The sequence below is a fragment of the Corvus moneduloides genome, chromosome 5 (genome assembly GCF_009650955.1).
Source record: "Corvus moneduloides isolate bCorMon1 chromosome 5, bCorMon1.pri, whole genome shotgun sequence".
NCBI lineage: Eukaryota > Metazoa > Chordata > Aves > Passeriformes > Corvidae > Corvus > Corvus moneduloides.
Window position 1 is genome coordinate 71,119,112 of NC_045480.1, and position 12,111 is coordinate 71,131,222.

Genomic DNA, 12,111 nt, shown 5'->3' on the forward strand with positions numbered 1-12,111 from the left:
CTTTTCTTCTTTTATTTCTTTCCCTACCAGCTAAGAGAAGTATCCTCACAATTCCTAATCATGCAGGGGGGGAAAGGATGTTTTATGATTAGACTTCCTAAATACTGGCTTACCTTACACAATCTGAGAAGTCCTCTGAAACCATTAGATTTGCATTACCAAATATGTACAGTTAAATTATTTTAAAGCTATTTAAATGTGAGGCTTTAGAAACCCTTCAATATCAGTTTTCTGGCAAGGTTTTGATATTTTTTCTGCTTTCATTATAAAAGAAATAATTGGTGTAATATTGTGGTTATTAATGTAAATTGCTTCATGTATCAAATCAATGATGGAATCATCCAGTGGAAAAAAGGTCTGGTAGATCAATCTTGATTAAAACATTTATGGATCAGAATGGTTTGAGAGACTGTAATGCAGTGGGGCAAACCTTGTCTTTATTTTTATAGCTATTTTTTAATTGAAAATCCTATCTAAGTTGTAATTCAAAGACTTATTTTTTAATTTCTTTATTAAATCACGTTTATTAAGAAAAATATGCTTCTTTTGCATGGCTGTGAAAAGTATTGAATTAATTCTAGATTAATCTTTAGTGAAGATGGGAACATGAAGTGGGAGACTGGTAGCAGTTTAGCTTAGTGTGTTGCTCTGAAGTTCCTGATGAAGGAACCAGACTGGAGATTCTTGCTAGAACAGGTCCAGGAATGAGCTTTCTTCAGCAGAGGGGGTGGGGGCAGAGCACTGGCCAAAGCCAGGCTGGTGTCCATTCCCTCTGTCTGAGAAGTACACAAGAACTGCAGTTAATCCAGCTGAGGACAGGCAGCCATGCCTGCCATTTCTGAAGAGAGGGAATAAAAATCTCTCTCGTCCCTGGCCTGTTGGACTAAAACATGCAGGGAAAGAAGGCTGGAATTTCCTTGCCAGCCCAGCAAATAATGAGTTAGGCCCTTGTCACACAGAGGTTGAGATTGCCTGCTACTCTCTGTAACCCACAGGAGCTCTAGCTGGTATTTTCCTTCCTTAAATGTCTGCTTCTTTTGGAAGGTTGCTGAGTGTTGCTAGTAATTGCCTGAAGACACGAAACACTGTGGAAAGTAAACATTCATTTAAATTTGCATTCTTCTGTGGAGTTCACCTCTTGAAATATCCCTGTCCTCTCCCAGTTGGTTCTTCCTGTGACAATCTCTTGTAGGTCTGCCCTAATCAATTTATTCTCCATCTCTGTTCCCTTTTCTGTTTTGATAACTCTGCGCCCACAGCCCCGATGTAGGATAAGTGAAGTAGAAAAGGCTCTGGCAGACATGGAAAATCAAATTCTGCTCCTGACATATGGACAGAAGTGAACTCAGTTACCATCATGAGCAGCCCCAATTAATAACTTCTGTTTTGTTACTGATACAAACAAACATGCTCTTGGCTCAGGACCAGAGCTCTGAGCAAGTGTTCCTTACCTTTTGATGATTCAAGGGTTTGAATGTCTTGTTGTACATGTGTGAAGGGTTTATGCTGCTTTTCCCTTTGGTTATAAACTAATTTGCTGCAACTACCATTATATGAAAGCTATTGGTGTCTTTTCTAGGTGGGCTTTTAGATCTTCCATTTGTGTCTTCCCCCCGTCCCCTTTTTTCCCTCGTCGTGTTGTTAAAGCTGTGAAAATATTTCTGTCTCTGCAGTGACTCAGGGGCACCAGCAGAGCTGTGACAGTTCCATATCTCACCTGCTTTGGCAGTGGTTTCTGCAGAGATCCAGGTGAGTCCCTTGGGACAGATGAGCATTTTTTACACACTTTGACAGTAAGGCAGAGCTGAATTGCTCCTCTGAGGTGAAGGTTAGCACAGAGAAGTCCGACGTGTCACAGCTTCCTGCACTAAGTGGAAGGTGATCTGTAGCCCCAGTGTAAAAGCAGTCCATTTCCTGCACTTTCTGGCTAGAATTTAGTTAGGACTGTCAGCATCCTCTTCATCTCCACTGTCCCTGGGGGAATTGCACAAAAAATAGTACAGTGGGAGATTAATACAAAAACGAGTGCCCACTGTGTCATCGAGTTAGATGTGAGCAGATCCCATTAGCTCAGTGGAGCTACAGTGGTTTTCCTTAATCTGTAAGAAATGTGAAATGCCAGAAACTTGCTTTTCAATAGTAGCAAAATATTTTTAGGAGCTTTTGGTCTTTTGAAAATGAGGAATGCTTAGTGGCATTAGTTAAACGTGATGCGAAAGGGGAGCTTGCAATTCCTTGAAGACTGTTGGGTGAGGTGATGAGATCTGCTGGACATGGCAGAAACACAGGTGGAACCATGTACAAATTTGGAAGATAATACAGAATTTAAAGTGGAAGGGCACGAAGAGGTAAGAGGTCATCTACTTTCAGGAAAAAGATATCCAGCTAGAAGCAAAGCTAATTGTAAAGGAAAGAAAATACATGTAAGAACATTTCTAAACTTCTCAGAGCTTCTTCATTTTGTAAATAAGTAGTGTGCTTTCCATGTTCAGCAGAGAAGGATCTGGAAAACAAAGTGCATGGTCCCCTGAGTGACAGTGCTGCTAAACCCTAGGGACAGCCTGGCTTGTGCCAGCGAGAAATGAAAGTGGCAGCGCTGCAACCATTCCCATTTTCTCTGAGGAGACTGATCCTGCCACCTGAAACACCAGAGATTAAACCAGTAACTTGTGCAGAGGGTTTGCCAACAATGTAAACCAAACGAGCTCCCCTCTTACAGCGCTGGGATCATTCCTGCCAGGAAGCCGGAGGAGAGCAAGGTTTGCCACGCGCCGCAGACTGAACCTTTTGGCCGCTTGGAAAATGCTCTTCCTCCAAAGCACCTTCCATCTCTGGTACAGGGAGCTGTGGCAACACAGGACTTGGTGACATACATAGGAGAGACTTCATCTGCTTTATGAGCCATATAAAAGTATGATTAAATGTGCTGTCCGCTAAATGGGAGCAGCATCGGGGTTCCAGCCAAAGAGTAAAAGGATTAATCTCAAGAACATAAAATGTGGTATTTTAGTGAAATGTGAATCCTCCCTGGCAAACAATTGCAACAGGTGTGCAGCTTTTGCTTGTTTCCATCGTATCTGCTTAGGCTACTCTGGCAAACATTTGACTCATTCCTATATATCTAAAATGAATTAGTGTATTTATTTCTGCTGGTTGGATCATCTGCAAATCAGTTGGCATGGCATACTTTCCAGGGAACTGCTCTAGCAGCCATATCACTGACTTCAACATTTTGTCAGGATTCTTGACTCCATAAGCAAAAAGAGCATTGGGAACATGTCCTACAGAACTGCAGCAGCGAGGCAGAAAACTCTGAGATAAAACAGAAGTTAATTTCTTATTAAATGTGACTGGATGTTTCAATTATTAATTGCCATCTATTGTAATTTAAATTTTGGGTGCCCATGGAACACGATGAATGAGAGTATGAATGAGAAAAGTGGGAGAGAAATTAGATGGAGGTGATTTCTTGCTTCATTTTCTGCAACATGTCAGGGTAAAGTCCACTAATTCAGAGAAGACTTTGACCCACTGAGGGAATGGGAATCAGCTTGGAGGATTTAGAAGAATCCAAAGACTTTGCATAAAAGGCTACTTCATAGTTGGTATGACAAAGCTAAAAAGACTAATGCCTTGCCTAATAAAAGAATCACATTTCATAGAATATAGATTCCAGTTTTAATAAATACATCTCTTTTTTTTAATATAAAGCAACAGTGCTACTAATCTAGTCATTACTGGAATTAAATCCATTATGATAGTTAATAGTGTATTTCCTGTAGTGATATATTATCTGAAGTAGTTTGGTTTTGTCTTTATTAAAAATTCTGTCCCTTTTTAGGGAAAAATTCTGTCCCTTCTGCCTGTCCTAAAACTGTGAGTTGATAAAAGATAGTATTGGTAGTATTTAATGATACTGTCAACTGCTGCTTCTTCACTTAGAAAGAAGGTTTGAAGTAATTAATTTTAACATGTACTATGACCTTTCATTTGTGTTTAGCTGTATCCAGGTTATCCCTAAATATGTCAAAGTTTCATTTAAACAAGGAATTATAAATGAAGGGGTGTGTTCACTTTTGCTATTCAGTAAATGTATTGAAAAGAAACAAATGCATGTATGACAAGTTGGGCAACAAAAGCATTACCAGGCAGTAGTCCTTGGTCAGCTTTTTCTGCTTCATTTAAAATCAGATTTATTGGGTCTGTCTTGCTGGAATCCCTTCTTCAAATAGGGTGTGTGCTTATACTTCTTAAGCTTGGGATGGAAATTGTCTTGTTACATGTAAGATTTATTGAAATATTCTCCATTAAAAATAGAATTTCAGCCTAACTCAGGACAGCAAACCAGAGAAAGCAAGGCTGATGGTTTGCATTCATAGGTAACTTACTCTGAGTGTACATACACTCCTCTTATCCATGTAAAAAGGGAAAAATAGATGTTCCTGCACAGTTCAGAACAATGTGAAAGCTTTTAAATCATGCCCAGCCATAAAGCACATCTGCTGCAGCGTTCCCTGCAAAGCTGCACCGAATGGATTAAAGAAATGCTCCTTCAGTTCAACGCGGCTGTTGGAAGAGGTTGCTAAAGCAGACAACAATGTAGCCACTGGGATCAATTTTTACAATGATATTCAATAAGTCATTAACAAGATTAATGAACTGTAATAAAAAATGAAGGCTCCTATGCCACGTTTTACTCAGCTCCCTGTAGCTTAAAATTGCATTTTATGATTTTATTAGACATATCACTTCCTTTTTCTCAAACTGGCCATTTTACTTCGATTAAAACATATTAAACAGATTTTTTTTTCCACAGAGAAGTAAGATTTCTTTTTTAAAAAGACTTTGTATAGTGAAGTACCTTCATAACATAAATAGGTATGTAATCAATAGGCTCAAGTCTGCTTTGCTGCAGTAGCACGAGGCTTAGATGAGCTTTGAGAGTGGGACAGAGCATAATTGCACCGCCTTGCTCAAGTGCCTGGAGCACGAGGGGTGCTGTGTCCCAGCCATACATCCCCTCGGGAAGATTGTTCCTTTTGGTGACTTACATGTTGGGGGAGCCCTGCTGAAGCTCTGTTTAACCCTCCTGCCCAGGATGGCTGTAACAGGATACCCACAGAAGCACAGCTCGGTGAGCTCCAGCAGAGGCCCAGCTTCCACGGAAGGCAAAGCAGGTGCTGAGACCCTCAGCACAGCTTGTCTGGGTGGCACGGTGTCTCTGTGTCACATGGAGAGGCACACTTGTCCCTCCTGGTGACAGCTGTGAGATTTCTGAATTAACGAATGGGAAGTGTCTCAAGAGAAGTCAAAACCAGAATACCACAAACAAGTTCTTCTTTGCCAGTGATTCAGAGCAAAAGAGGCTTAATAGCCATGTTTTTGCATCTGTATTATCTCTGCCTTTATTACTTCTCATCTAATCCATTTTTGTGGGTGTTTTGTCTGGTCTAAAAAATTCCAGGTTTGTGCAGCATCTGAGAAGCTGCCCATCTTTCATGTCCTACTGCTTAGTGCTCTTCCACAGGAAATTTCTCCTCGGGATTTATTGTAGCCCTGCTCCTTTCACATACCTTTGTAGTCTGTTCTCTCTGAAGACTATCATTCTTCTAAAAGAAAACCTCAGGAAATTAAAGAAGTCCAGGTAGGAGTAAGGAAAGTTTAGTGGATATAGTGGCCAGTCTTTCAAAATGTAGTTTCCAGTCAGTCAGTGTGCTGGGAGTTTGTGATGCATCCTTTTGTGCTCCACTGTGATTCTTCAGAGCAAACCTGATGCACAGAAAGTGGCTTGTGTCAAAATACAGTTGGATACCATTTGTTCTTCCTTATGTGCAAGTTTTACTTAAAAGCTACTTCGAGTGTTTCATACAGCTGTGCTCTGGAGACCAGATTCAAGATAGGGTACTTCTGTGATTTAGAAGTTAATTTAAAGGACATCTAGAGTGTTGCAACATGCAGAAGCAATGCTTATTTTTGATTCACAGACGTGCTAGTTCCTGGATTGATTGGTTTAATATCCTTTCTTAATAAAGTAAACTGAATGCATCTTATTCCTTCGGGCTTGTGGGATAGAGAATAAGAAGTTTCAGTCTCTTTATAACTTGTTAGCTTTGACTTCATAGAGTGTATTAGTGCGCTGTGCTCTGCAGTTACTGCTTTATGCACACACCTCTTGTTTGAAAAGACACCTCTGTTACATCTGAAAATGCATATATTTACAGGATATAAGTGAGCTTTCAAATTTAGCTCTCAAGCTGGATATTTATTTGAATGATTCATTTGGAGCAGTTCTTTTGCACTCCCAGTGTTTTGTCTAAGGGGTTTGTGGTTTGTCCTCAGGCCGTGCTTCAGGAAAGCAGTCTTAGCAGGAGAAGATGATTAATAGCACACTTCAGCAAGTTCCCCAATTATGAGTCAAGTTAAATGTTTGTTTCTTAGTAAAATCTCAACACACACACCCAAAAAATTTCAACATATACTTAGATTCTTCATCCTGTTCCATTCCACTGTTTTGCCTTCCGAGGGGAAAGAGAGGCTTGCTGCAATGATTTAAATATGATGATAAGCCATCTGGGAAGCTGCTGACTTGTACCAAGTTTTAATTTACTGGGTTCCTCTCAGGAAGCATCTAGAAAAGCCTTTCTTTTATGGATTCTGGGAAGGCCTTTAAGAGGTGATAAATGTGGGCAGTGACCTTCAGACTAGAACTGGCTTGGGATCTTAAACCTCATCCATTTTCAGCAGAGCATACGCTTCCAAATGTGATGAGAAAAGTCCAAATGAGAAAATCTCCTGCCTGCTTGAAGTCTGGACGTGACAGAGACGTGTATTTGATCTTACTGAGAAACTCCAAACCAAGTTTCTCATTTAGGAACCTGAGAAGCATTAGATAGCATTTGTTACGTGTAAAGGGACAGCTGTTTCTCAGTTTCTGGAGTTCATACTCGTATACTTCTCGTGTATCAGAAGATCAAGGGAGACAGAAGAAGACCATGTGAAACTCGTGAATGAATGTACTCCTTTATAAATTTTTAATGCAGATGTATTAAATTCTCTGATTACAAGATTCAGGAAAATTTATTTTATGTTGTACTGAGAAGCAATGAAGGTAAAATGTAAACAAAGTAACAGTTTTGGTCGATCCCATGTACTTAGGAAGAAAAGGTTCTATTGTTTACGAATAAAATTGTTCTCCAATGGTGCTAAGGTTTGGGAACAGAAATCATCAAGAGCTTTCTGTTATTTAGAGAAGGAGAATTTAGGCTTGACTTCCTTCGTGTCCTATGGAAGGCCTTTGGAGAATTCAGATACATGCTAAAATGTGAGAATTGCAAATGAAGAAACAAAGAAGTAAACAGAAAGGGGCAAAGCAAAATGAAAACTCAGGTTGAAAAGGATAAAAAAAATCTTAGGTATTCTTGTTCCTTCTCGTTCCTACTGTGCAAAAAGCTGACTATGCAGGGGCATATGGGAACAGCAGTGTAATGCCACCAGCCTTGGAAGCATGATTGTTTCCTTGTAATTTATTTACCAAAAAGGTCAGCTCCAGACACAATACCTGTTTTCACCGTGGTTTTCACTGTGATCCCTATTTCACCACATCATTTTGTATGCCCCTGAAATTTTCAGGAAAAAAAAAAGAGATTAATTAGCTGTTTCAGTGGACTTTCAAAAATAGTGTGAAATACTGTTGCCATTATGGGCACATAGCATTGTTCTGGATGAGATTCAGCTTGGTGTCCTACGGGAAGAAGCTTGGGAAGAGATATCATGAGGTGAGAAAGTAGCTGTCTGAAAGGAGAACCATTATGGGACAGGATGCATACAGTTATTAAGTTGGAGAATAAATCCTTCAGGAAGAGAGGGATACAAAGTGAGTTTATAGCCTAAAAATGTGTTAGCTAATATTTATAATGTGCATCCATCTTTCTCTGTTTCTTGGCTGTGCGCTGGGTCTTGGCTGGTCTTATATCAAGTACAAATGATAATATTAAACAAGTGATTAATGTCTGTTTGAGACAATTGGAAGGTTATTTCCAGCTTTTACAGTGCTGCTTTTTGTGCAGCACACAAGCACAGGATATGGGGTACTTAGCTACCAACACAGAGAGGTGTTTTATTGATCTCCTCCCATTCCAGTTCACTAAGTATGCCTATTTTCAGTGAGGCACAGCACCAGGATAACCAAGTCAGCATTTACTGTAGCTGTCTAGACAAGCTGGGTCTGGTGAAAGCAAAGAAATTCTAAAACTTATGGTGAAGAGAGGAAGAACAGGGGAAAAAAACCCACTTCTAAGGTAGGGGGGTTAAAGTGATTTAAAGCAAATTGGATGCCTAAAAATAGAAGCTGCCATTTAAAATAGCAAATGTGAATTGTACTCTGAAATGAAAACATAGATAGATTTTGAGGATGAAAGTTGTATGTTCTAAGCCATATATATATATATATATATATACACACATACATATATATGTTCTTGAAAGTGCTCATCCAAACCAACAGATTTTATGCAATGCAAAAATAAAGAAGAAGAGAGAATTACTGAGTAGAATGGTGTGAAATAAAGGCCTTGTGTCTGTATACATTTTCAACACCTTCTTCTACTGGAAAAAAAAATAATTTCTACATAAAAATGTAATTTCTTGGTAAATATTGAAAAAACATTAATGCCTGAGCTGGCTGGAAACACAAAAAACTGTGATTAATATCTGATTAATTATTAAATAACAACTTTAGTAATACATATTCCCTGCAGACATAGTCATAGTTGGTATAACACATATTAAGATACTTGAGAAAAGTGTGTCTATGTACAAGAACATACATATTATCCAAATGGATTCAATTAAACCCGTATCAACAGTCAGTGCCTCAAAAATCAGGAAATAGCTGATATTAGCAGTTCGAGGGCGTACTTAATTTATCCCCGCTTGGATTTTGGCAATGTTAATTTATTCTGGAGAAAACATCCTAAGTGTACAGTAATTTTACGGGAGGTTGAAATGCACAAAAGGGAGTGCAACTAATTAAACGAGCAAAAGAATAAAACAAAAGGCAATGAGGAATGCTTTGCTCAGGAAGTGGCCTCGTTCTGGTATCTCAAGATCAACTCCTAGATCTTGTATTTATATTTCTCTTAACAATCCGGTGAAAAGGCAAAGGGAATATTAATTAAATTATTCATTAAATCCAGAGTTCATACTGTATCTTAGTGAAGCACTAAGATAACAGTGTGAAGAGAAATAAAGCCATTAAATGGGACGCAATAAAATGAACAATAGTGAGATGCAATGCATTATAACCCCTGATTTCCCTTATTATTATCACATCAAGGAAACCCTTCTGGAAACGTGCCTCGTGTGTCTGATTAGGTGACAACAGAAATGTCCCTGGGAAGCATTCTTACCCCCTTTTTACACAAGGTGTACCAAAGACATGGAAATACAAAGTTATCAGCCTTTTTTGGATTACTGGACGAGGAATTTCTTCAGTAGTGTGCATGTTTTGGTAAGAATAAGCCAAATTTACTCTAAAACTTATGTTGTGATAAAGCCTCTCTTAGATAATGTATGATATTCAACACCCAGTTCAGTACTTCCAAGATTAAAATATTCCACTCCTGTAAATGAGATAAAGATACAAATTAGAAACTTAAGATTTTATCCATGTTAATTAGGAGCAGAATTTTGACATAGATGGTCCATTCAGACCATCAGGCTACCTTAACTGCATTTTTTTATCAGCTGCACACTTCATAGGTTGAAATAGTTTCCAGACAGGTACAGATTTTTTTGAGATATGTGTAATCTGCATTTTTTTAATATGTTGTGTAAATACTCAATTTACTGTTTAGCTAATAATGATAAAAAGGGTGATTAAATAAAGGTGCTGGTTTAGTATAATTAGCACAGCCGTCTGTGGCTCTGTTTCAGATATCAGTAGTGTTTATTTCATGACAAACATAAGACAAAATGGAGCTGGGATTAGCTTGAGAATTCCAATCAAAGGAAGCGCCTCAACAGCAGTTTCTTGTCAGAAGTCAAGCAGGAAGGAGGAATTCCTAAGTAAACAAAGCAAACCATTGCAGCATCCAAAGATGCTTCTTACTTAGGAACAGCAGGCCTTCATGTACCTATATTTCTTTTTTTCCCCCTTTTTTTTGGTCTGGGAAAAGCAGACTTAGATTGTGATTGGAACCCCTACCTTGAGTTTTGAAGCTTCACTGATTAGACTTGTCTTTTTGCACTACCCTGCAGATAAAAGGCATCTTTGAGCCAGCCAAGTCTCCAATAATTAGTACCAGAGCTTCATAAATATCTCACTTTATCACTGCTTCTGTCACTGTCCATATGGGAAGTCATGAGCTGCTCTGGGTGTAGGCCATAAATGAATTGATAATATTAACTGAATGTGGTGTAAATCAGGGCCCTGTAAGGCTCATCAGTGAGCAGGAATCAATATGAAGGAAATAGTAAAATTTCAGGTATTTTTTTCTCTGATAAATAAATTGATTACTTTGGGCTCTTCTGGGAGGAAGCCTAGCACTGGAGTGGAAACCTGGATATCTACTTTTCACCTTACTGTGCTATAAAATAGTCACACCACCAGTAACTTATATTTGACTGAAGCTTTATCTATAAACACAGCCCTGGTGGCTTTATATCCTTACACCTAATTTCAGTTACGTTCATCATTTACAGGCATATAAATACATCCTGGAGATATAGCCTACATATAATAAATAAAATATTTATAGTTAATAGTTTGGGGATTAGAATAGCTCTGCTTTTTAATCCATATTTCTCTTTCACACTTGTCCAGGTCCCTGGAATTTTTTGCCATTCCAGTCGATGCAGCAAGGCATTTCATCTTGGAGAAAAGGGCCAGTTATTTCTGCTCTGGGAAAGCTCCCAAATGAGCACATCCTCTTGCCCCCAAGGCCAAGGTGATCACCATTCTCAGTGATCCACGGGCTCAAGCATACTCCTGGTAACACGGGTACAGTGATGTCACCTTTTGTTGCTGCCGTTCCTTGTGGCTTTTCCCCTCTGTTAAACTATCAAAAATAGAGTGCACTATGCACCTTGCTGCATCTGGAACAGTCACGTTTGTTGAACACATTCAGCATGGCTGTGGTACTGCTACGACCCTCCAACAATGCACCAGGATTTAAAAACAGTTCTCCAGCAGCAGCAGGGTGTGCTTGAGGCTGCAGCAGTCCTGAAACATTCCTTTGGGCACTGGGAAAAGTAACGCCTTGTTTGTTGTGTTAAAGCAGCAGCTGAAAGAACTTGCATTTTGTCAGGGCTTATTTTCTTCCCCACCTGTTCTCCCCTTTCCTGCATAGCTTTTGTATTTCATTTTGAATTCAAGTTCCAGTTGTTACAGAGTTTTCTGAAAGGCTTTGGAGAAAACATACGTGTTGATTAAATGGGGGAACTTTTGAAAATAAAAGTTTTGAAAGTAGAGGTGGGTTTTCAGTCAGTGTTGAAAGAAATGCCGAAGGGAAAAAAAAAGACAATAAAATAATCCCCAGATACAAGGACATTGTTTTTAAGGGCAATTTTGATTTCTTTAAGCAAATTCTTCAGACTTAGTGATTTCTCTTGAAAACAAAGAAAAACAGGTTTTCTGTTTAGAATAATAATATAAAAAGGTGGTTGAATATACATTTAAATCACTGTTACGTATTACTTTTAAGACACAAAAAAATTAAGTTATTGAAATAGCCTGTCCTTTTTTTTTCAGGACCTGATCCAAACCTAATTGCAGTCAAAGGTGGAGCTCCAGTAGTTGATAAAATATGCTAATCTACTAACTTCAGTTAAAATGAGTATTGGAAAGAAGATTTCAGACAAAAAGACATGAGCAAAACTTCAGCTAAGAAAAAATTCAGGAAATTTGTGGTTTGGAAATGCCTGCATAGCAGCACTTTATTATCGCTGGCGACATTGGGACAGCCTAGGGGTGTGAACCCCTTTTGAAATGCATATTCCCCGAACAGTGGATTTTGAAAGCCTGTCAGAAAAACCAACCCTTTTAGCAGCATTTAAATCTGTACTCAGCCTTCAGTATTGCTGAAATCTCTGTGGGACTTAAACTTATCCCTA

The 12,111-nt window shown here is 38.8% G+C and overlaps 1 long non-coding RNA gene across 2 annotated transcripts; it reads left to right on the forward strand.

Moving 5' to 3' along the window:
* The first annotated feature begins 1,669 nt into the window (after positions 1–1,669).
* LOC116444192 lies at positions 1,670–11,852 on the forward strand. Of its 2 annotated transcripts, none has more exons than XR_004240231.1 (3): positions 1,670–1,749; positions 10,823–10,999; positions 11,750–11,852. It is a non-coding gene; the product is annotated as an uncharacterized LOC116444192 (long non-coding RNA). The 2 variants fall into 2 exon arrangements; XR_004240230.1 differs by lacking the exon at positions 1,670–1,749 and adding an exon at positions 9,309–9,508.
* The last annotated feature ends 259 nt before the right edge of the window (positions 11,853–12,111 follow it).